The sequence below is a fragment of the Hyperolius riggenbachi genome, chromosome 5, assembly GCF_040937935.1.
Source record: "Hyperolius riggenbachi isolate aHypRig1 chromosome 5, aHypRig1.pri, whole genome shotgun sequence".
Lineage (NCBI taxonomy): Eukaryota > Metazoa > Chordata > Amphibia > Anura > Hyperoliidae > Hyperolius > Hyperolius riggenbachi.
The window spans coordinates 409,347,972-409,373,185 of record NC_090650.1 but is presented as its reverse complement, the minus strand read 5'-3'; the positions used below and the strand labels follow the sequence as shown (position 1 = coordinate 409,373,185).

The window sequence follows — 25,214 nt, the reverse complement described above, 5'->3', positions numbered from 1 at the left end:
CTGTACTCTGACCACAATTCAGTCTGCTGAAGGCTTACACAAACATAGCGATACTCCTACTGTAATGTTCTGAATGGTAAGTGAACAAAAAGTCACTACTGTCACTGTGTGCTGCATTCAAGCAGGCGGGGTTTCCTGCTCTGAGAAGCTGCTCTAATTACTGATATTGTGCACCTTTTCAGACAGCCTAAAGAGGAAGCAGCAGACCAATATGCAAACTGTAATATTTATGTTACTTTTCATTATCTGATGTCTGATTCATAGATTTGTTTTTATTACAAGTAAAAGTGAAAAACTTCAAGCAAAACCACTTATTCACCTCTCACCATGGCAAAATGCAGCACAAATGATCCATCCACAGTGAGAGGCTGCTTCACAAATAGTTTTTTTTTACCCACTCAGCCACATCCTTGCTCTGTCTATGGCGTTTAGTAAACTGTTCAGCATAAAAAGGGTCTACAATGAGGATATGATGTCACACAGGAAAGAGGTCCCGCCAGCATAGAGGGCACAATGAACCTGATTGTCAAGGAGCATAGATCTAGTGACCAATACTTTCAAAATAAAATTGATCTAGTTAAAGGCCACCTTGTATGAGATAGATATAAGACATAGATATAGCAGATCTATCAGTAGCGTAGGCTGCGGTGGCTTTACTTTTTGGAGCCCGGAGTACCACTTTATAACTTAGCTAGCGGTTACAGTACAAGTCAGAGTGGAATCTTCAGCCCCACGGATCATGTAACACAAATTTAGAAGCAGCATTTTGGCTCATCCCCTGGCTTTGTGACCCCGGCAGTATACTCGGTATTCCAGGGCCGTCAGTGGCTTTGATGACACTGAGCCTTTTTATCTGGCTCTCATGTCCGGGATCTCTTTCAAGGCCGCCAGCCAAGAGCTGCCTCTTCTCAGCCCTCTTATTTCCCCGGAGGATTGTTCTAATTTTATGGCTCACTTCCTGATCCGTGCCCAGCCTGGAACCACCTGGAGGGATGACCCGCCTGATCTGGAGAGCTTTGCCGCCAATCTTCTTGGAGGAAGCACTTTTTTCTATTTTTCTTTATTTAGAGGCCTTTGTGAGCAGAACACAAAGAGAGCAGCATCAGGAATCCTTGTTTTGTAGATATGGAAGCAATGCTTTGGGCTGGTCAAACTGGAGATGTAAGTTAACCATAATATGTCTTGTCATCAGTGGTGGCTTCAGTTTGAAATTTTTAGGGGAGGGGGGGGGGAGCACAAAGGGGGCACGATGGCTAAGTTGGTGGGGCCCATTTGGGTGATTTACATCAATGTTTGCATGGCTAACTAGTTCAGCAATGATAAGAACCAAATGTTAACGTCACAAACAGAACTCAGAGGCATTTGAGCAAAGCAAATTGTCCAAATGATTGTGCTATTATTGAAGAAAAGTTACCTACAGATGTACTTGGCTGGCGTGCTTTTATCCTTACTTGCTAGCTAGCTGCTCCTGTATGGGCAGGTCACAGACAAATCATTCCACTCCCCAGCCTACATGTCATGACTCTGCAAGCAAGGGGAGGGGGAGAGGCAGGAGGGAGAGAAACACTGTGTGTGTAATTATCCTGATTTAGGGAGGGAAGGAGTAGGATAGAGAAAGAGGAGAGAGGTAAGGAGTGGGGTACAGAGAGAGGAGGAAGGGAATGAGTAGGATAGAAAGAGAAGGGAGAGTAGGAGTAGGAAAGAGAATGAAAAGGGAAGGAGGGAAGGAGTAGGATCTCCTACTCCTCTATCTCTCGCACTTCTCTCTTTTTCCACTGCCTCGTTTTTTTCTCCCCTCCTCATCTCTCCTCTCTATTAGTGTTCCTCTCGCTTATTGTCTCCTGCGGACAAGTAAATAATAGGTTGTTCTTGCCGGAGAGGTCCGTGGCAGGTCACGGCAATGCTGTGCAGCATCTGTATGCCATGTAATTAGAGGATTTACATTTGGTAACAGAGTGTCAGAGGTCGAGAAGCTTAACATAAATAAATGAAAAATCATCTACTCGGTATCCATATTTCATAAGTAACAAGGCTAGGGAAAAGAGAATGATTTAATGTGTACAAGCGTGGTTGGGATACATGATGTGTCCCACCAACCCAGGTTATCTGCAACACGTCATCTGTGACTGGATTCATGACATGGGATCGGGCATTGAGAAACAAGCAGGTGGATTCGAAGCCAGAGAGTATGGTGTTCCTTTCTTCTAATTCTGGATGTCGTTAGGTCTTCTGTTCCTTTACCTCCAGGGCTGGATTGCTGGAAAGGCCACAGGGGCCCGGGTCTTGGGTGGCTGCAGCCCCAGGGGGCACCTGGACCTGAAATAGGGGTTGCTACATATAAATGAAAAGGCTGCAAATGGAGAACACATGAAACAGGGAAGCTGATGCCCAAGGAAAGAAAGGGGCAACAGTACACATGAAAGAGGGGGCTGCATGCAAATCCGGGAGAAGGTCCTCCTGCACCCAAGGCTGAGACAGTAAAGTTCGCCCCTCCATCCCTCCCAGCCGTCACACACTGATTGCTATTACACTAAGAGGCGCCCCAGAGCCCCCCAACACCTTAATCTCCAGTTATCTGGCTTGCAGTCACTGCTATGTATCCCCTTTTCTTATTGCTCTCTGCTTCAAACACAATAAGGGAATGATAGCTGAGTAAGTTGTGCGCCCCTCCAACACTGCGCCCTGAGGCTGGAGCCTCTCTCGCCTCTGCCTCAGCTCCGCCCCCTCCTACACTGCGCCCTGAGGCTGGAGCCTCTCTCGCCTCTGCCTCCGGCCCGGCCCTGGCTACATGTGGAATGTGAGGGACACTTCTGTAAGTGAACGCTGAGCCCTAACATACTTGGCCTAGGGGGTGTAAAAATAAAAATCCGGCCTTGTTTACTTCCCAGTGGAGCATAAGGCATTGGTGAAGACTCTCCATTCACACTTACTTCTTGCTCTCCTCTCGATCACTTTCCAGGTCTTCCTATCTCTCTGGTTTCTTCTTCAGTTGATTTTCTCCATGTTTTTCAAGGATGCCCACCTCTTCTTCATGCCCCTGGATTTCATTCTAGAGCTCTTCTCTCTGTAGATTCCTCTCCCTTCTTGAATGTGTGGCCTATCCAACCCCACTTCTTCTTTCCTAACTGAATTCCCATTGGTAGTTAGTTGGTGTTTTTCACAACTTTTCATTAGTCACTATCTCCAGCCATTTTATATTCATTGTATATTCATTATATTCATGTGTGCAGCCCACCCTGGGCACCAGTTTACCTTTTTAATTTTTTAGTCCCCCATGCAACCCTCCTTCCATGTGCATCAGCCAGTGGCTGTTACTGCTGCTGGCATAGTGGCGGCTGCTAATCAGTGGCTGTTACTGCAGCTGGCACAGTGGCGGCTGCTAATCAGTGGCTGTTACTGCTGCTGGCATAGCGGCGGCTGCTAATCAGTGGCTGTTACTGCTGCTGGCATAGTGGCGGCTGCTAACCAGTGGCTGTTACTGCTGCTGGCATAGTGGCGTCTGCTAATCAGTGGCTGATACTGCTGCTGGCATAGTGGCGGCTGCTAATCAGTGGCTGTTACTGCTGCTGGCATAGTGGCAGCTGCTAATCAGTGGCTGTTACTGCTGCTGGCATAGTGGCAGCTGCTAATCAGTGGCTGTTACTGTTGCTGGCATAGTGGCAGCTGCTAATCAGTGGCTGTTACTGTTGCTGGCATAGTGGCGGCTGCTAATCAGTGGCGGTTACTGTTCTGGCATAGTGGCGGCTGCTAATCAGTGGCTGTTACTGCTGCTGGCATAGTGGCAGCTGCTAATCAGTGTCTGTTACTGCTGCTGGCATAGTGGCAGCTGCTAATCAGTGGCTGATACTGCTGCTGGCATAGTGGCGGCTGCTAATCAGTGGCTGTTACTGCTGCTGGCATAGTGGCAGCTGCTAATCAGTGGCTGTTACTGCTGCTGGCATAGTGGCAGCTGCTAATCAGTGGCTGTTACTGCTGCTGGCATAGTGGCGGCTGCTAATCAGTGGCTGTTACTGCTGCTGGCATAGTGGCGGCTGCTAATCAGTGGCTATTACTGCAGCTGGCATAGTGGCGGCTGCTAATCAGTGGCTGTTACTGCAGCTGGCATAGTGGCAGCTGCTAATCAGTGGCTGTTACTGCTGCTGGCACAGTGGCGGGCTGCTAATCAGTGGCTGTTACTGCTGCTGGCATAGTGGCGGCTGCTAATCAGTGGCTGTTACTGCTGCTGGCACAGTGGCGGCTGCTAATCAGTGGCTGTTACTGCTGCTGGCACAGTGGCGGCTGCTAATCAGTTGGCTTTTACTGCTGCTGGCATAGTGGCGGCTGCTAATCAGTGGCTGTTACTGCTGCTGGCATAGTGGCGGCTGCTAATCAGTGGCTGTTACTGCTGCTGGCATAGTGGCGGCTAATAATCAGTGGCTGTTACTGCTGCTGGCATAGTGGCGGCTGCTAATCAGTGGCTGTTACTGCTGCTGGCATAGTGGCGGCTGCTAATCAGTGGCTGTTACTGCTGCTGGCATAGTGGCGGCTGCTAATCAGTGGCTGTTACTGCTGCTGGCATAGCGGCGGCTGCTAATCAGTGGCTGTTACTGCAGCTGGCATAGTGGCGGCTGCTAATCAGTGGCTGTTACTGCTGCTGGCATAGTGGCGGCTGCTAATCAGTGGCTGTTACTGCAGCTGGCATAGTGGCGGCTGCTAATCAGTGGCTGTTACTGCTGCTGGCACAGTGGCGGCTGCTAATCAGTGGCTGTTACTGCAGCTGGCATAGTGGCGGCTGCTAATCAGTGGCTTTTACTGCAGCTGGCATAGTGGCGGCTGCTAATCAGTGGCTGTTACTGCTGCTGGCATAGTGGCGGCTGCTAATCAGTGGCTGTTACTGCTGCTGGCATAGTGGCGGCTGCTAATCAGTGGCTGTTACTGCTGCTGGCACAGTGGCGGCTGCTAATCAGTGGCTGCTACTGCTACAGTGGTGGCTGATAACCTACAAGTGAGGCAAAGCAGCAACACAAGGTGGCCCCTGCATGCAAGCTGCATGGAATTAACTGTAGAGAGCTTTGGGGGCCACCCAGAAAGGCTTGACGGGCCCGCATTTGGCCCCCAGGCTGGACTTTGGACATGTCTGGTCTAGAGATATCTAGTCTATAGAAAGTTTATTCAGGGCAAAAAAGTTTTTCTTGTGGAACAGCTAAATTAAGGAAAGCCCACCTGTTTGCAACTCTGATCAGCCTACCCTGGCTTTGCTTCTGTATGCCCTAAAGGTGCGTACACACGCACTACCGCCGGCAACGACGGGTCCGCCGGACCCTCCTGCTGGGCAGACGTTCAGCCGGCAGTAGCGCATGTGTACGCACTGTCGGCGGACTGATAAGGCTGTTTCTGTCGGCTGAACGTCCGCCCAGCGGGAGAGTTCGGCAGACCCGTCGTTGCCGGCGGTAGTGCGTGTGTACGCACCTTAGGAAAAGTAGATGGGCTTTAGCAGCTCATCTGCTTAGGGGACATCTCAGGTGAAAATAAACTGATAAGAAAAACAATTGCATCCATCCTCCTTATCCTAAAAATGATGACTTTTTTGTGTTATCCCACAGTTTTATTTTGTATTTAAATTTAGTTTTTAAGTGTTTACTGTTTCATTGTCTCTGCACAATGACACCTTCATTGAAGTATACTTGAGCTCAAACCTATGAATTATTGACTCTTTTTATCTCTTTCCTGCTCTCATAAGCCAATTACTGGCAGGAAAGTGTTTTATGGCTGTAATTACTTATCAGTGAGGGTCATGCTATAGTATGACCCAGTCCGACCCGTACAGAAACTGTTACTTGCATACCTGATTTTTTAACTCTTTCAGACAAAGAAAAAAAGGAACACAGCCTAGTTATTTGTGTGCTTGTCACATGTCACCTTGGTTGTCCTTTAAGAAACTAAGGGCCTGTTCAGACTATGCGCGTTCCTGGACGTTTTCAGGGAACGTGTCTGGTTACCAAAAACGCATAGGAACGGCTCCTAATGCTTTTGAATGGGCTAGTTCACATGTATGCGTATGAGACGCATACGTTTCTCATCCGCATTGCTGCACGCAGTTCTGTGCGATACGCATAGAAACGGACGCAATGAAAGTCTATGGACGCGTATCAAAAACGCATACTATTGCGTTTTTAGCGTCCGTTTTCCTCTGCGGTTCCCATAATTTTTTTTTCTCCCCTGGGTCACGTGTGTGTGCAAAACGCAATAGAATACGCATTAGAACGCAAGAAAAACGCATGCGTTTTTCACCTTGCGTTTCTTTGATTTTAAACACATTCTTCATACGCAGATAGTCTGAACAGGCCCTCGATTCATCAAGAAGACTTATTGAATCAATTACCGACAGCTCGGTAAAATACCAAACTCAATAAGTTGATTTCAGGATTCTTTAAAGTTCTCTACAGCTGTTAGCGAGCATTCGGTAATCATTCGGTAATCATTTGTTAGTGATGCGATAAAACGGAAGAAAGTGCAATTCATGAAAATGAAAGTGGGCGTGGTTTAGCGTTACATTTAGGATTAGTTATCTCCTTCACTGCTCTGTCGTTATTCCTGTCAGATCATTGCTGACAGAGAAGATGGAGCCATTTGAAGTGGTTATGTATCAGCTGAGAGCGATTCAAAGGTGCAGAAGGGCAAGAATAAGGTATGATAGAACCATATCAATTTGCAAGAGAATGGATTTATTTGCTATAACAGGACATCTGCATTTCTCTTGAATCATCTTGTAAGAGAACTCAGGCAGTGCCAGGGTTAACTAAATTGCTAGCTGCACTACATTTTTTCAGAAAAGACTCCTATTAAATTGTGGGATTGTCCCAACCACTTCCAGAATCCTGGTCCAGATGTTAAGCCCTATTCGGAATGTTGCTACGTGGTGTTCAAAGGATTGGATTTTTACCCACAATTCCACGGGAATCTTATGGCCTTGTGTTAAATTACCGCTGTAAAATGGAAATATCGACACGTTACCGAATGGTTACCGAATTGTTATCGAATTATTATCGATATTTTATCGAAGTCACACCGAATGCGGAAAAACCTTGATGAATACAACTAGAAATCGATATACTTCGAATTCGGTAATTTAATGAACTGGAAAAAGTTATCGTAAAGACAATGATGAATCGAGGCCTATGGCCCTTATTTAGTTCACTTTGGGCCTGATCCTAAGTTTTCTCCTATGATATAATTTTTCACCTCTCGTTTAAAATATCTTTTCAGCACTCTGCAAGTGAAAAAAAATACCAAAAAGTATTTTCTTGCTTGCTGGTGGCTTAATGCAGAATTATCAGCCACACAATCCAATTCCATTTACCCACTACTTTATTATGCTACAACCTGACCCTGCAATGCAAGCACTCCAATATACTCATGAATGTCCCTGCTGTAATGAACCTTCTCTCAGTGAGCCTGAATCTATTCTGGTACATTGCCGGGGAGAGGGAAGATTGTTATCTCCCCTCCCACATTCCTGCTTCTCACTGATTGGCTGAGGGCAGTTCAGTGTGACACGAGGCTAAGAAGGGAAATACACCTCACCCCTGTGCAGAAGCTGCTGAAATAAGATCTATGCTGTGCTCACATGTGTTTACATAGCAAGGTAAATAGGACAGTACAGATTCCAGGTGAAAAAAAGGTAAGGGAGGAAATGACATCAGGATTGGCTTCAGTCAGAGGCAGTAAAGTTGGAAAATGTCTGGAACAGTTTTCTCTTTATTTACTATATCTAATTCACTGAAATCAAAATGTAGACAGAACATTACATATGCTATGTAAGTATAACAAGTATGTATCTACTTATGTCTGTGTTTTTTTTTCCTGGGATAGTACGGCTGTCCCTGCTGCTTTAAAAGACATTTTTGCTGCTTTAAAAGACATTTTTATAAGAAAACTTACAAGAAGAAGTGAATTGAATAAAGGCCTAAGTGTGTGTGTTGACTGGCATATTTTTATATTAAAGACGTGTGTAGCGCCTCCCTGCTGTATTCCTCATGCTGCAGTTGCAGGAAAAAAAAAATAGAATAAGAAACTAAATTAACTATTTTTTTCTAGGTGTCACATCTGAGTTGGTAAATAGTAATTTCGCCTCCCCGCATTCCGCAGGCAGCCACTGCAAAAAATAAAATAAATGCGTTTCTGAATAAGCGGTTTGACGTTGGCTGATATTAGTGATTATCCCCCTGGTTGATTAGCGCTGGCAGGTAAAAAAAAAAAAAGAATGGCTGAATGCGGCGGGGGGAGGGGCGTCGCCCTACGCAGATAGCAGATGCTGTTTAGCAAGCGTTACATTCATTGCCTTTAAAACAAACATGTACTTTGCATGCTGATGAGTGGGAGCTGGAGAAGTAATGTATCGCAGCCCATCTTTTATTAATGCCTAGACATCAGGATTAAAATGTTTCCCTTCACAAGGGCTAATTATTTGCTGGGTGATAATTGTTGTGTTTCTGAGTTGCCGTGAACTGTTACATTAGAAGGAGATTGGACACTCCCTTTAAAGGACCACTACCGTGGAAATTGTTACATTTAAAAGACATGAGTACATGCACAAATAAGAAGTACTTTTTCTCCCCAGAGTAAAATGAGCCATAAATAACTTTTCTTCTATGCTGCTCTCACTTACAGTAAGTAGTAGAAATCTGACAGAACCAACCGGTTTAGGACTGGTCCATCTCCACATGGGGGATTCTTAGGGTTTTCATTATTTTCAGAATCATTTCATGAATGGCAGTTGCTTCGCCCGACTGCCAAATCAGTGTGCAGTGAGCAGGGAGGCTGGCCAGCATCTTTGTATAAATGCAGTGTTTCTCAACATTGTATTGGTATGTACCCCTTTTAAAACCCCGTACTCACCAAGTACCCCCTGGCATAGTAAACATTATCACAAGTACCCCTTGACAAATATATATTTAATCGTAGCACATGATAATTGGTTCTAAACAGTTTTCAAGCATGTATTATTGCTTTTAATTAGCTAAAATACTAATTTGGTGTTGTTTAAATAAGATTTATCCTATTCTAAAACTCTAAATTTGTTATTCTTGGTTAAGTATATCAAGCCCGAGTACCCCCTGGAACCATCAGAAGTACCCCCTGGGGTACGTGTACCACATGTTGAGAACCTAGGTGTTAAAAGAATAAAGGCTATGCTGAGAATCCCTCATGAAGAGATGGACTAGTCCACAATCTGTCGGTCCTGTCAGATTTCTACAACCTACAGGTAAGTGACAGGAACATAGGAGAAAAGTAATTTATGGCTCATTTTACTCTGCAAAAAATGTAGTTCTTTTTTGTATGTGATTACATGTATTTTACACTTTTTCATGACTTTAAAGGCAGAGCCCAATCATCCACAAGGCAACTTAGGAGACTTAGGGGCCAAATGGGTGCTTCCAGGACAACGTGATCCAAAAAGTGTGCTAGGCCCCATTGCCTTGCGTTGCCTGGGCTCTACATGGGATCTCAGGATAATCTTATAACCACATCAGAGTCACTGGCAAGTGCCTGTTTACAGAGCAGGATTTCTGGCTAGCTACATTGAAGACTAAACTAGGCAGGGGCAGAATGACACACAGACCCAGGGGCATTGGTAAGGTCCCAGGAGATCCGAGGGGCACCTCTGGGACTAGGCCAGTGCTGATGACCTGTGGCCTGCATAGTGTGATGTGGCAGAAAGTGGGTGTGGTCATGCGTTGGGAGAAATATACACGAACTTAGCAGCTGTGTAACCCAGGCTACGTTCACAGTGGTATGTTGTGGTAATGGCCACTTTGCACTGTGGCTTGCTGCATTGCAGCGCACCACCTGTAACGAAACTCACAGTGCTGTAGGTATGTTCCCACATAGAAATATCATAAATAGGCAGCATTTCACAATAATAGGCAGAGAGTCCCTTCATGTGGCTTCTGTGTTGGCCTGGGCAAAGCTGGATCATCTACCAGGCAACCTAGGCATTTGCTTGGGGCCCAGTGGACATGAGGATGAAGCATTTGCTTGGGGCCCAGTGGGCATGAGGATGAAGCAGAACCTGCGCTCGAACAACTCATGAGATGTCTGGCAGGGGCTGAAGGCTGCCACCAACTACAAGCCTCCCCCGCAACATGCATCACCCAGCTCTGAGTTAGCTGAAGAACTGAGCAAATTCTACTGCAGGTTTGAGGGTCAGACTGAGCCTGGGGGGCATCCACCACCTCCCACCCTACTCCCAGCCTCTGAGAATAACAACACAAGTGAGGACTCACTATCCTTGGAGGTGAGTGAGGCAGATGTCCAGCACCTCCTGTTCACACTGAACGCCAGGAAAGCCTCGGGACCCGACGACGTGTCCCCAGCCTGCCTCAAAACCTGCTTGTGGCAACTTGCTCCCATTCTCTCTGCCATCTACAGCAAGTCACTGACAGAGGCCAGAGTCCCTGCATTCTTCAAGAGGTCCATCATCATACCCCTTCCCAAGAAACAAGGCATCTCAGACCTAAATAACTTCAGGCCTGTGGCCCTGACGTTGATCATCATAAAGTCCCTAGAGAGGGCGGTCCTATCCATCCTCAAGCGATCCACCTTGCCACTTCTGGACCCACTCCAGTTCGCCTACAGGTCAAATAGGTCCACTGACGACACCCTAAACATCTGTCTGGAATTCATCAACAACCATCTCGACAGACCAGATACATATCCCAGAGTACTGCTACTAGACTTCAGCTCAGCATTTAACACCATATGTCCACGCATCCTACAGAATGCGTCAATCACAGACTTTCTCTCCAAAAAATCCCAAGTTGTCAGGCTAGGGGACATCTACTCGCGAGAAATGATAACCAACACAGGGGCACCCCAGGGCTGCGTCCCACTTAACCCCATGTACAACACAAGATTGATTGCCAGGGCACTGAAGATCGCAAGTGACCCCTCACACCCAGGCCACTGTTTTTTCTCCCCACTACCATCGGGACGTAGACTTCGGGCCATAGCCATCAAGACCACCAGGCACAGGAACTCCTTCTTCCCTTCGGCCGTTAGCCTCCTGAACTCCCTTAAAGGGGTTCTGTGGGGGTTGTGTAAGAGAAAAACTGACACTTACCTTGGGCTTCTATCAGCCCCGTGCAGCGGTAATGTCCCACGCCATCCTCCTCCCATCTGCCGTTCTCCGCCGCCGGCCCCGGTCTAAGCGGCATGGGATCCAACTGCGGCTGCGCTAGAGTGGCCGCGTACCCGCTCGCTTCCGCCTGCGTCATCGGAAGCTTACTGTGCAAGCGCAGTACAAGGCTCCGTTGTACTGCGCCTGCGCAGTAAGCCTCAGATGACGCGAACGGAGGCACGGCAACGCGCATTATTCGTCTGTATGTCAGACGAATAATAGCCCGGTGCCGGCTGCGGGGAACGGCGGATGGGAGCAGGACGTCGTGGGACATTACCGGTGCACGGGGCTAATAGAAGCCCGAGGTAAGTGTCAGTTTTTCTCTTCCACAACCCCCACAAAACCCCTTTAACATTCTTCCACCTTCTATCACTGCACCACCACTGCAAAAATAAAATGTTTTCTTGTCAAACAACCAGCCACCAGGCATCACACTTAAACTGCTTGAGTTTTGGTAGACTCTCAACAATGTTTTTCTGTTCTGGAAATGCATACTGGCGCCGAAATGTACTGTGCATCTGTGTATTTCTCCATATCTGTCATGACCTTATTGTACTCTGACGCTTTTTGTATCTATGAAGCTTTCTCCTGCTTTTGCCTATGTACCTCTCTGGAGCTATGTATTTGTGCCAAACCCAATTCCGGGCATGACCCAGTCATGCTTGGCGAAATAAATTCTGATTCTGATCAAGGGGCCCACCTGCCACCTTCTTCGACTTCTCTCCACTTCAGCTTACCAAAAGGACCACAAGGAGATGCCAAATCTACTACCTTGAAGTGGAGACCTCTCTGCACTTCAGCTTACCTAAAGGACCACAAGAGGGCCCAAAATCTACTACCTTGCCTAGAGCCCGTTTGCATCTTAATCCATCTCTGGGCCTGGGTGGTTTGCTCGGCTGGACTGGTGGTGATGCTGTGCTAGCTGATCTACCCTTGATCTGTGCTGGGTTGGCTGGCTTTTCGGTGATGATGCCTGGCGGTGATGCTGGCTGACAGGCAGTGATGCTGTTTTGCTGGCAGTGATGGTGGCTGGCTGGTGATGATGCTGGCTGGTGGTGATGGGCTGGCTGGTTGGTTGGTGGTGATGCTGGCTGGCTGGCGGTGGTGCTGACTGGCGGTGGTGCTGGTTGGCTGGTGAGAATGCTAGGCTGGCTGGCAGGCTGGTGGTGATGTTAGGCTGGCTGGCTGGTGGTGATGGGCTGACTGGTGGTGATTCTGGTGCTGACTGGCCTGGCTAGTGGTGATGAATGATGGGCTGGCTGGCAGTGATGGGCTGGCTGGTGGTGATTTTGGAGCTGGCTGGCCTGGCTAATGGTGATGTTGGACTGGCTGGTGGTGGTGCTGGGCTGGTTTGGGAACATTAACTGAGCCCCCTTAAGGAGCAGGGCCCCCAATCTCAATACCTCTAGCCTCACACTCTCAATGCAAACTCTTTCATTATTTATAACCAATAAAATGTATCTTTTTAGTACATATTTATTTTTTAATGTTTACAAGTGTACAGTCCAATGTTTGTGAGTATTAGTAATAGGGGTCTGCTTTCTATGTGTGTCTCCCGGCTACAGACGACCTTCAGCAGACTGATCTGCAGCCCCGACGAGCACTCTGCGCTCCATGCGTAGACAGTCGGGGTGATATGGCGGCTGCGGGTGACGCGCGTCCTGTAAGGTTACTGACACATCCGAAGAGCAGCTGTCAAACAGAGCTGTCTGGCTGATGCATTATGTATGGACTTTTCATGGGGGTGTTAGGATGCTGCGAGACCTTGATGCAAGTGTTCCTTTTATGTATCCTTCCGCTTGACTGTCTCCCTCACAAACACCTCGCCAGTCCCCTCAGGACGCGCTGCTGCTGAACTGCAGAGTAAACTCGCCGTTTTGAGCTGGAAAATATCAAGTCTAAAAGATATAAAGTGAATGATGCGGAAGAAAAAAATATATAAAAAGATTTAACATTCCAAAAGATGAAAACCGGCCGGACTCAAAAAGAAATGTGAACCGAAAAAATGGTCTGGACTGGAAGTGTTCGTTTACTTATCCTTCCGTCTTGTGTCCCCGCTCGTTTGTCTCACGCAGTACAAAGGCGGCGAGGACAGCCGATGCCAGAAGGTACCTTTTCATCAGGGCGGAAGGAAAGCCGCTTCAGGAACGGCCTTAGTTGTAAGAAACTTTGCAAAACTGCAACAGATACGGGACTTTTAATGAGCTGTTTTCTGATCTTCTTGAGAAACAAATTTCCCTTGCACTATTAATTTGGCGAGTGTTTCTTCCAGCCACAGTATAAAATGTTTCTTACAAAACTTTTCCTTGCAGTCAGAGCCTGGGAGCGGAGCTGAAGATTCAAGCTTTTTGTCCATTTCTCACTTTTCTTGCATGCATGAAATAGGGGCGTGAGGAAAAATGGGTGCGGGCAGGGCTGGATTTCTGGGAAGGCCCCCAAGGCCTGGGCCTTGGGCGGCAGCTAGCCAAGGAGCAGTTGGACATGGAAGAGGGATTGCTGCATATGTAAGGAGATGCTGCATGGGAGCAACACAAAGAAATGGGGAGCTGGTGCACAAGAGATTTGTATATAACTGAAGGGGGAAGCAGGAAATTTGGGTGCATGAGGCAAGTGGACAAAAAGGGCGCCGCCATTGACTCTCATGTTAAATATTGTTTGATGAGCGCCCACAGATATTTTACTACAACAAAACCTAACCCTACTTTCACACAGAGCCCTCCCCCCTCCAACTCCTCTAAACCCCACCTTCCTGATGCTTAACCCTAAAACCCCCTTCCTGACGCCTACCCTAAACCCCCCTTCCTGACGCCTAATCATTAAACCCCCCTTCCTGACACTTAATCCTAAAACCCCCCTTCCTGACGTCTAACTCTAAATCCCCCTTCCTAACACCTAACCCTAAATCCCCCTTTCCTGACACCTAACCCTAACCCCCCCCCCCTCCTAACACCTAACCCTAATACCCCCTTCCTGACACTTAATCCTAAAACCCCCCTTCCTGACGTCTAACTCTAAATCCCACTTCCTGACACTTAACCCTAAACCCCCCCTTCCTGACACCTAACCCTAAACCCCCCTTCCTGATGCCTAACCCTAACCCCTCCTTCCTGAAACCTAACCCTAAACCCCACTTCCTGACACTTAACCCTAAACCCCACTTCTTGACACCTAACCCTAAAACCTCCCTTCCTGACACCTAACCCTAAAACCCATCTTCCTGACACCTAACCCTAAAACCTCCCTTCCTGACACCTAACCCTAAAACCCCCCTTCTTGAGTCTAACCCTAAACCCCCCTTCCTGACACCTAACCCTAACCCCCCCCCCTTCCTGACACCTAACCCTTAAACTCTCCTTCTTGACGCCTAACCCTAAAACCTTTAGGCCCGTTTTACGCTGTATGTGCTCTACTGGCTTTTGAAGATCGTTTACGATTCCCCAATAAGCAAGAACAAGGGCAGCATAATGTAAATCAATGTGACGTTTCTATCAGTGGGTGTCAAGGAGCCTACCTGCCTCCTTCTCTGACCTCTCTCCACTGCAGCTTACCAAAAGGACCACAAGGGGGCCCAAATCTACTGCCTTGCCTAGGGCCCCCATTACATCTCCATCCATCTCTGCTGTTAGGTTATGATTTATCACTTTTTCACTTGATTGAAAGGACAACTGAAGTGAGAGGTATATGGAGGCTGCCATATTTATTTCCTTTTAAGCTATACCAGTTGCCTGGCTGTCCTGCTGATCCTCTGCCTCTAATACTTTTAGCTATAGACCATGAAGATATGCAGCCGACAAGATTAACTGCATGCTTGTTTCTGGTGTTATTCAAACTCTACTACAGCCAAATAGACCAGCAGGGCTACTTCCTGGCTGGCGCGGTCAGTGCCCTCCAACCTGGACATACTATGCTGAGCATGAGCAGTATGTTTGATTGGGTGCCTTGTGATTTCATGAGGGCAACTATTTTTTTGTTTGAAAGGAGGTGACAGGGAGCATGAGACACAGTTCCAACTGTCTTGTGTCCTGATCACCCCTCCCACTTGCTAGGCAACGAGAACAACAACATCAGAAATCCCATCATGCTTTGCACGGCATCAGGCGGAAAATGCCCGGGCAGTTTTCTTTGATGGGGTGGAGCTTAGCTTCTGTGCAGCTAAAAGTAAGGCATTGGTAAGAAAAACAAAGTTCTGATGCTGTGACACTGTTAAAGAAACACCAAGCCTTTTCAGTGCTGCCGAGTAGATTTTTAGTCTGGAGGTTCACTACAAGTGTCCCTCTTTCTCATCTCAAAAAGTTGGGAGGTATGTGTCACAAGGCGCCTAAGCAGACATACTGCGCATGTGCAGCGTAGTATGGCCAGGTTGGAAGGCACCGACCGCGCCGGCCAGGAAGTAAAGAACTTGCACACTTACCGGAGCATGGAGGAAGATGCCTCCGCACGGGAGGTACACAAGCCTCTGCACAACTCCCCACACACACAGTAGGCGTCCTTTTTAAAAAATATTTAGCGCTAAAGTATCCTTTAAGGGGTCCAATCATTTGCATAGGGTGACCCTCTGAGGCACATTGGACATTTTCTTTAAATTTAGCTTTACTCTTTTATCAAATCTCGAGCAAAAGGAAACATCCTATATAATAATAGGCAAGTGTCTCTGCGTCCCATGTCCCTGTGTGTGTTTTTTCCGTTGAGCGCATGTGCAGGGACGCAGAGACACTGCCTTGGGGGAGCAGGGAAGGACGGGCCCAGAATGGGGGGCAGGAGTGAGCGCTAATGAGGTGGTCACGGACACAGCCTAGCGCCCATTTTTAAACAGGCTTTAGGCCTAGTAAATATATAAAGAGATAATCCTGAGAGTTGCAGAGGACATATAATCTCATTTTCTCCCGTTCTGTAATTGGCGGATACAGATCCGGTTTGACAGATGGCACCAGGCCGGGTTCCCTTCCGCTAAGTGATGACTAAAGTCTAATTTATCTTCCCAGCGCCAGTCAGGCCTGGACCGCTTCTCTCTGAAGCCTCATCATCAGCGATCGTAGTTAAAACCTAATATAAAACACACAGCCAAGAAAAATTATGTTAGACAATATGAGAAAAATCCAATATTTTTCATTTCGGCTGAGATCCATAAGCATTTATTACCTTCAAACCTTTCGTGTATTGACAAAAAGTTGTTTTTTTTTACCCCCTCTGAAATTTCAGCCTGAGCTCCGGAGATGAAATATGGCAGAGAGGACTTGCAGGGTGACAGATGGCGGTAAAAGTGGACCTGTTACTTTCTACCGGGTAAGAAAAAAAAATAATATTTTGTGTGTAACGCTGGAATATAATACAGTTACTGTCACTTATCCCCGTCATAAAAAAAATGTCAGCCAGCCTCGCCTCATTTCCTTCTGGTGTCACCGGAGCAGCTTGGTGCTGTGAAGGGTAGAAAATGAATAAAGTAAATCATAAAAGTGGCATTGAATGTACAACTCCAAATTGTCGAGCGGGAAAAAAGGCCTCCAGGATGTAGAACAAATTTTATTTGAGACTCTTACCTGCTTCCTTTTTGGAGATGGTTTGACAAGTTTAGAAAAATCTGTGACCAAACAATCAGAGACGTCTAAATACCATTGGGAAGGTAATATAAAACTGCTTCAAGCAGGGGCATAACTAGAAATTACTGGGCCCCCCTGCAATACTTTGGATGGGGCCCCCAACCGCCAGTCCCCACCCCTACCCCTGCTTTCTGCACAGGTTTTGCTCTCTGTGACCAGACTCCTCAAGCATCACTACAGGACACAGCATTTGGGGAGGGGTAGAAAGGCTGGGGGCAGAAAAGCGCTGTACACAAGACCCTCTGAACACTGAATAGGGACGGTCTAAAAAATCGTCTGCAGAACTTTGGATGATTCCTTATAAGTGGCTGAGCAGATGCAGTCATTAGAACAATTGAGCAGAGAGCAGAAAGCCATTTCTCTCCTTGTCCTTATTTGTCAGTCTCTCAGGACAAGAAAAAAACTTCTCCCCCCTCGGGGCCCCCTGCGGTTTCTGGCCCCCCTGCGGCTGCATCCCTTGCAGGGTCTATGTAATGCTGTGGAGGCAACACGAGGGAATCAGCACTAGACTTAAAGATTCACTGTAGTGACAATAACAATCTTTACTCTCCCTGATTTACATTCTGGTGGTGACATCTATAGTGCTGCCGGGTGATCTGTTTGTTACTGAGAGTTCAGAGGGAGATATTGCTCGCTTTGCAGTTGGAAATAGCAGTTTTTTGCCCCACACTGCAACGAGATTCACAGACAGAGAACTGTCAGGACCATGGTGATGACATCATACCGTGGGAGGGGTTTCACCACAATATCAGCCATTCAGACCCCCATGATGATCTATTTGAGAAAAGGTAAAGATTTCTCGTGGGAAAGGGTGTATAGACTACTGATTGGAATGAAGTTCCCTTGCTTAAAGGGAACCTGAAGCGAGGAAAATTATCCTACCTAATAATAGGCAAGTGTCCCTGCGTCTGTCCGTGTGTCAGTGCTTTTTAGCACTGCGCATGTACAGGGACAAGACGCAGAGACACCGCCGAGAGCCGGAGGAGGACGGGGCCAGAAGGGGCGGTCATGTGTGCACACGCAAGGGGGATTACTGACAGATCTAGCCCGTATTTAAACAGGCTAAAGTCACTAGTTTAAAATAAACACATGACGTAGCTGCAAATGAATATTACATACTAACCTCACCGTCAGTTCCTCTCAGAGGCTCACCATCTTCTTCTTACAGCGATCCTTTCCAGTTCTGACAATATTTTGTCAGAACTGAAATATACCAGTTGCTGTCAGTTATATATCAGCAGCTGTCAGTTACAACTGCATGTGCAAGGTAATGTCCACGTTTCCCTATGGCTCAAGTGGGTGATATCACAGTTTAACAGTGTGCTGACCAGGAAGCTGTTATGGGGTAATGGCCACTTTTAATATGGAGGACGGAGAAATCCATGGATCACAGTGGACAAACAGGACGCAGGAGAGGAGAAAGAGATTGAGGAGTAGACTACACAGGAGGTAAGTATGACCTGTGTATGGTTATTCTGACTTTGTATTTTCAGTTCAGGTTCTCTTTAAAGTTCCTCTTTAAGTGCTCCATCTAAAATGAAATTGGTAATATATTGAAAATGACGCTGAGCTTCTTCCACCAACGTAACCGTACCCATCCGGGCTGCAGCTGTAATAGGCATTTTCATATATTCTCCTGGTTCCAGCAGCAGATCGGCCATATCTCCACCATCGTATACCGGTTATTGGACCGGCTGTCATCTTCCCTGTCCTTTCAGGGAGAAAATGAAAGTGTCGCTGTACGAGTAATACTGCAGCATCTGCTGTGCACTGGGATTGCTTTACATATCCTGACTTATCGTTTTTACAGGATAGGTGATATCGTTTATCTGAGCAACCTCGAGATAAACAGCGGTGTGTGTGTGGTGGGGGGAGCGGTTGGAGGGCCTTCAGCAGCACACAGACAGATTATGTTGTCAGCTGCCATTTTTTTTACTCTGGGCAGATAAGACAACGCTGCGTGTGCATACGAGAGAACACAATGAAAAACAATATGTTCTGTAGGCATAATAAGTGCAGACTGGCATTGCTGAGGGCATTAATATTGCAAGGAGGGGTGAATCAGAGAAGAGAAGGTGCTTTATTACTGCAGTGTTAGAGAAGTTGGAAGGTTTTTGAAGTCTTGCTCTAGAACAATGTTATTTTAGTTTTGGATACTTTGGGGAGGGAATGGAGAGCAGTTATTGCAGTGCTGCCCCATGAGTTGGGTGCTGGGTGGTAACACTGCCTTTAAAAGATCAATAATTGAGCTTACAGATGTTTTCCTATGCACTACCCTGTGCCCTAACAAGAAATCCCCTCCCCTCCTAATGCCTAACCCTAACTGCCCCTCTAAGTGCCCAACAAGAACCCCCTCCCTCTAATGCCTAACCCTAACTGCCCCTCTAAGTGCCTAACAAGAACCCCCTCCCTCTAATGCCTAACCCTAACTGCCCCTCTAAGTGCCTAACAAGAACCCCCTCCCTCTAATGCCTAACCCTAACTGCATCTCTAAGTGCCTAACAAGAACCCCCTCCCTCTAATGCCTAACCCTAACTGCATCTCTAAGTGCCTAACACAACCCCCCACCAATGCCTAACCCTAACTGCCCCTCTAAGTGCCTAACACAACCCCCCACCAATGCCTAATCCTAACTTCCCCTCTGAGTGCCTAACACAACTCCCTACCAATGCCTAACCCTAACTGCCCCTCTAAGTGCCTAACACGAACCCCCCCCCCCTCTAATGCCTAACCCTACCTGCCCCTCTAAGTGCCTAACAAGACCCCCCCCCCCCCAACTAATGCCTAACCCTAACTGCCCCACTAAGTACCTAACACGACCCCCCCCTCTAATGCCTAACCCTAACTGCCCCTCTAAGTGCCTAACAAGACCCCCCCCCCAACTAATGCCTAACCCTAACTGCCCCACTAAGTACCTAACACGAACCCCCCCCCCTCTAATGCCTAACCCTAACTGCCCCTCTAAGTGCCTAACAAGAAACCCCCCAACTAATACCTAACCCTACCTGCCCCTCTAAGTGCCTAACAAGAACCTTTCCCCACCTAATACCTAACCCTACCTGCCCCTCTAAGTGCCTAACAAGAACCTTTCCCCACCTAATACCTAACCCTAACTGCCCCTCTAAGTGCCTAACAAGAACCCCCCCTCTAATGCCTAACCCTAACTGCCCTTCTAAGTGCCTAACAAGAACCTCTCCCCACCTAATACCTAACCCCCAATGGCGTAGCTAAGGAGCTGTGGGCCCTGGTGCAAGTTTTGCATGGGGCCCCCCAAGCACTCTATACATAACAATTGATACGGCGCACCAAAACTTGCCAAGGACAACCACAGTGTCAGAGTTGCAAGAAAGGGATTGGGAGCAGTGTGTTAAGGATTACTACTATTCAAAGCATCTATAGAAGTGATTATTACCAGCACAGGACCAATAGAGAGCCAATACTGTGATAGAGGGTGGACCCTTCAGGGCCCCTCTGGCCCAAGGGCCCCGATACGGTCGCTACCTCTGCACCCCCTATTGCTACGCCCTGCTAACCCCCCACCCCTTCCCCCCAAGCAGTGGCAGCTCCAGCTTCAAATTATTGGTGGGGCTCATTTGGGCGATCAGAATCAATGTTTGTATGGCGATCTTTAGATATTTTTTGCCTAACTCAGGGGATAAAGTTAAGGCTCAGCAATGATAGGAACCAAATGTAAACATCACAAACAGAACTCAGAGGCTTTTGAGCAGAGCAGATTGTCCAAATGATGGTGCTAATATGGAAGAAAAGTTACCTACAGATGTACTTGGCTAGTTGGTTGGCATGCTTTAATCCTTACTTGCTAGCAAGCTGCTCCTGTGTGGACAGGTCACAGACAAACCATTCATTCCAGCCCCCAGCCTGTGTCTCTTGACCTACAAGCAAGGGAAGGGGGAAGAGGCAGGAAGGAGAGAAACACTGTCTGCGTATATCCTTATCTTAGTAACTAAGCATTGCTGCAGACTAGAGTTTGTGTTTTACAGACATGAAGTTTTGAATCAGGATAATACCATTTATTGGCTAATTTAAAAGAAAACCAGTAAGCTTTCAGCAAGTTAGCGTTTTCAGACTCTTTTCCTGTTAACTGACAAGGCTAGGACATACAATCAGAAGGGGGTACAGAGATTTATTTGCACATATAAGTGTCATCCAGATACATTAATTACAAGGGATCTAGCAAGGATTGTGAGGTATTTATGGCAATTAGATAAGACCCTTGGTTTACTTAACACCTACATTGACTCAGGCTGACATGGAGAGTTTTTTACAGACCCTATCCTGTTCAGTGTACTCTCCTGGAGCCTGGAAACAGTTAACTGTATGATACTGAGTGGGGGCACTCAGAGGAGCACAGTGATTCCCCGGGGAAGGGGGTGCAATGCCCCATTGTGCTCCAGTGTTGCGCCACCACTGCCCCTAAGTGCCTAAAACTAACCCCTTAACCATAGCTGATTAGTTGAACCCGATCATGCATGATCAGCTACAATCATTGATTCCATGCGCCAGCCCCCACCCCCTGTGGATTGATCGCACAGCAACCTACAATTGACTCTCCTTCATTTAATGTTCTCACAGGACTTGCTGCAGCTCAATACAGTTGCACACTGGCTGGCTGTGAGTATGTGACAAACTATTCACCCCCAGCCACTCCATTCCTCCTTAGTCAGGACAGAAGTGCCACCTCCTCCCTTCTGCTGTGCATGTCAAATGAAACACTGCTGCTCTCCTGCCCTACCTCCTCCTCACTCACTGTCAGACTCCTTACACAGCACAACAAGCTGCTTATCCCCAATGATGACCTCACAAACATGCTGCCCCTGTAATCTTTGCACCTGATGCAAATGTTTCACCTTGCTTCATGAGAGAACCGGCTCTGGCTCAGTACTGTGCATGCACAAGCATGGTGTCTCGCCCGCTCGCGCAGTACATAGACACTCGTCTTTGGGAAGTACTTAGGCTCCTGAAGACTTACGAAGCCTCCCGAAGTGGGAGATTTGAACGGGGAACCCAGCGCTGGAATGCGGGAACCGTGAGAGTAATGAAAAGGCACATTAGGACCCAGAGCCTTCGCTTTCCTTAGGTAAGTATCTGTTTATTTTTTCAATCACTTCAGGTTCTCTTTACTATAGTTCCTGCCTAAATAATCATTCCTGATCAGGGCTGGATTTGTACTCTTTACCGCCCAAGGCCACTGTTACCCACCCCCTTCAATATAGGTAGCAAGATGATGCCTTCCCCCTCCCTTTAGTATGGGTAGTCAGATGACCCCCCCCCCCCCCCCAGTATTGGTAGCCAGATGACCCCTCCCCTCCTTCCCTCTGGAATAGGTAGCCAGATGACTCCCTTAATCCCCCCTTTCAGTATAGGTAGCCAGTTCACCTTCACACCGCAGCAGCCATCAGTGTCACTCATTTCTAAGCTTGTCTCCAGTGCAAAAGCTTCCTCTTCCTTTCTGTCTGCAATGCTGGCCAAGTCCATAGCCACTGGCCACAATGCAAACTTGCACAGAGAGCAAGGTGGCTGCTGCACAGGCGGCAGGCAGCAGAGTACTGCGACTTGCCTGATCTCCTTCCATTGCAAGCTTGCAAATGCTGCACCTGTTTAGCCTGCTGCTTTGGTGCCCTTGCTACTGTAGTGCCCTAGGCCATGGCCTTGGTGGCCTTGGCCTAAATCCGGCCCTGTTCCTGATCATTTTACCTGGAAATCTAAAGTGCATACAGGTGTCCCCTAACATCTCTGGCATCCTCTGCAGCTGTTTGCCCTGTTCCTGGTTCCTCATGTTCCAGCGAGAACTTTGAAGGATGTTGCCTCAGCAAGGTAGTGGTTCCACGTCCGTCCCAAAGCAACTGTGCCAAAACTGCAGCTCAAAAAATCACTAAACATCTGTTTGGGCAACAACAGTTGAATGTAGCTTCACATGATGACATCCTTTCATGGTCTGGGGAAGCAACTGAGAGGAAAAGATCTTCTAAATAGAGGTAAAGACAGAAGGAAGAGCCGGTCATGATTCTAAGCTTCCCCGGTGCCCAAGTTTATCAAAACTCACTGAAAACTTTTGGCTGCCTCTTCACTTTAAAGTGAAACAGCAGCAGAACTTGGAACTACCTTTTAAAATCATGAAAGCCTTGCTGAGTTTTGAAGCGAGTCCTCGACGCTCATCTAGACAGGAGACAAATGATGTGAGCACGCGGGGCCTTGCAGCAATGTAAGCAGACAAGCAGAAAATGCAAGCACTACACAAGACATGCGGAGGGAAGCCCGGAATACAGATGAGCCGAATGATGAAAAGATAGAACTACTCAGAGCAAATCTGAAGTTCCACACAGGTTCAAAATAGGGCTGGAGATGCAAGAGCTATCTGACTGGCCAACTGATGTTTCTTGAGTATTTCCATAAAGATTGGCTAAGTGGTCAGCACTCTCTCACTGCAACGCTAGAGTTCTGACCAATACACTATCTTGATGGAGTTTGTATGTAGAGATATAAGAAATTGCCTCTGACAGTCTCACAAGAAATTATTTGAACTTCTAGTGGTTCCAGTGGTGTAACAATAGCCAGCATGACTCCTGCCTGGGGCTATAGGGACCTGCTCTCTCTCCCGCCTTGTGCAGAGTGAGTGCAGGGAGAGCTGCTATACTTACCCAGTCCACTCCGCTTCTGGTCTCCTCCTCCTCCTGGCATACGCGCACTGCATGCTGACATCCTGAGGCTCCTGAGGAGTGTCATGCCATAAGGAGCCTCAGGGTGGCAGTATAGAGCACACAGCTCAAGGGAGACCAAATGCAGCTTGGACTTGGTAAATGTAGCAGCAGGGCTTCCTGCAGTTTCTCCGAAAAAGATGGGGGTGAGAGTGGAACAGCTGGCTGGTTTGCTGTGTTAGGAGGTCTTGCCCAGATCTCCTTACTAAAGGAGCCTTGCTGGCTTACTGAGCAGGAAGAGGCAAGATTGAAATGTTAGCGCCCTTTAAGGTAATCTGAAACGAGGAGGGTAAAAGAATTGATACTTGGGGCTTTCTCCAGCCCCATGACCACCGTTGCCTCCCTTGTCGTCCTCCCGCGTGTCTTTGTTGGCCTGCTATCTGCCCCGGTACTGCTACTTAAGTCGCGTCAGTCGGGCTCTTCTGCCCATGCACGGCCAGCACGCACGTGCCACCGTCAAGTTCACATTCACGTTACCCCCCTCGTCTCAGATCCAGCCACTACCTTACTACTCAAATTCTAGCTATAACAAGTTACAGTAGATTCAAACCATTTATTCGTATACTCCTAAAACACACTGCAACGCGTTTCGTGGGCACAATCCCCCTTCATCAGGCAATCAACAAAACAGAGTATCACACAGCTTAGGGTCCAATAGCAGCTTGGCACCTCTGACAGACAGACAGAGGTGCCAAGCTGCTATTGGACCCTAAGCTTTGTGATACTCCGTTTTGTTGATTGCCTGATGAAGTGGGATTGTGCCCACGAAACGCGTTGCAGTGTGTTTTAGGAGTATACGAATAAATGGTTTGAATCTCAAACAACAGCATCATGTCTGTTTTGGTGTGGCAGGTCCACCACCGCCACCCGAATATTTTAAACTTTTTAAATATATTTTATCCTTTTGGCGCCTCTGTACATCCTCACAGTAAGTTTTCCACCCTGGTGGAAGGGTGCTACACCCTCTTTTCTCCTATCTACAGAGAGCGACATCTTATTCCTGAGTAGGGACAGGCTTAATCTCCCTACCTGCTTACACAGTGGTTGCCTAAATGGTAACCCATGTTTGTGAGTATCATACTTAAGTTACATTTCATAATTCCTCCCTGTTCCCAATACATACTACACTATATTGGGCTCTCGGTGTTCTGCTTTAAGTTACAGTAGAGTCTTGGTTATCCGGCACCATAGGGGATCGGCTGATGCCAGATAAGTGTGCTTTTTGGTTGCTTGAGGCTTAATGTTAAAAATAGGCCTGGCTACAGTATTACAGATAATTATCAGAGAAGGATCTATCTGTTGGCCAATGGCCATATCGATCAGTGTATGGCCACCTTTAGTGAATCAACTCCAATGATGCATATTTCACTTCCAGGCAGTGGTGTAGCTGAGGAGCTTTGAACTCCAGTGCAAGATGGAGCCCCCCAAGCATTGTCTACATAACAATGGATACGGCATTCCATATTGCTACGACAAGTAAGTAATAAAAGGGCGCCTGGAAATTTGGGCGCCCTGAAAAGCAGATAGTAGAATAACTGGTAAATTGACCGATATTGTACTATTAAAGTGTAAAGAAGTATTGTATTACCGTATATACTCGGGTATAAGTCGACCTTGTGTATAAGTCGACCCTAATTTTTGACCCTCTTAAACTGGAATTTATACCAAACCTGATGTGTTTGTGGGGCAGGGGCATCTTATGGACCTTTCCTCCTCAAGCTGTCTCTATCTAAGCTACACAGC

The 25,214-nt window shown here is 47.4% G+C and overlaps 1 long non-coding RNA gene across 1 annotated transcript; it reads left to right on the top strand.

Moving 5' to 3' along the window:
• The first annotated feature begins 1,065 nt into the window (after positions 1–1,065).
• Positions 1,066–24,897, top strand: LOC137517867 (uncharacterized). Its single transcript, XR_011020696.1, has 3 exons — positions 1,066–1,161; positions 16,358–16,441; positions 24,847–24,897. It is a non-coding gene; the product is annotated as an uncharacterized lncRNA (long non-coding RNA).
• The last annotated feature ends 317 nt before the right edge of the window (positions 24,898–25,214 follow it).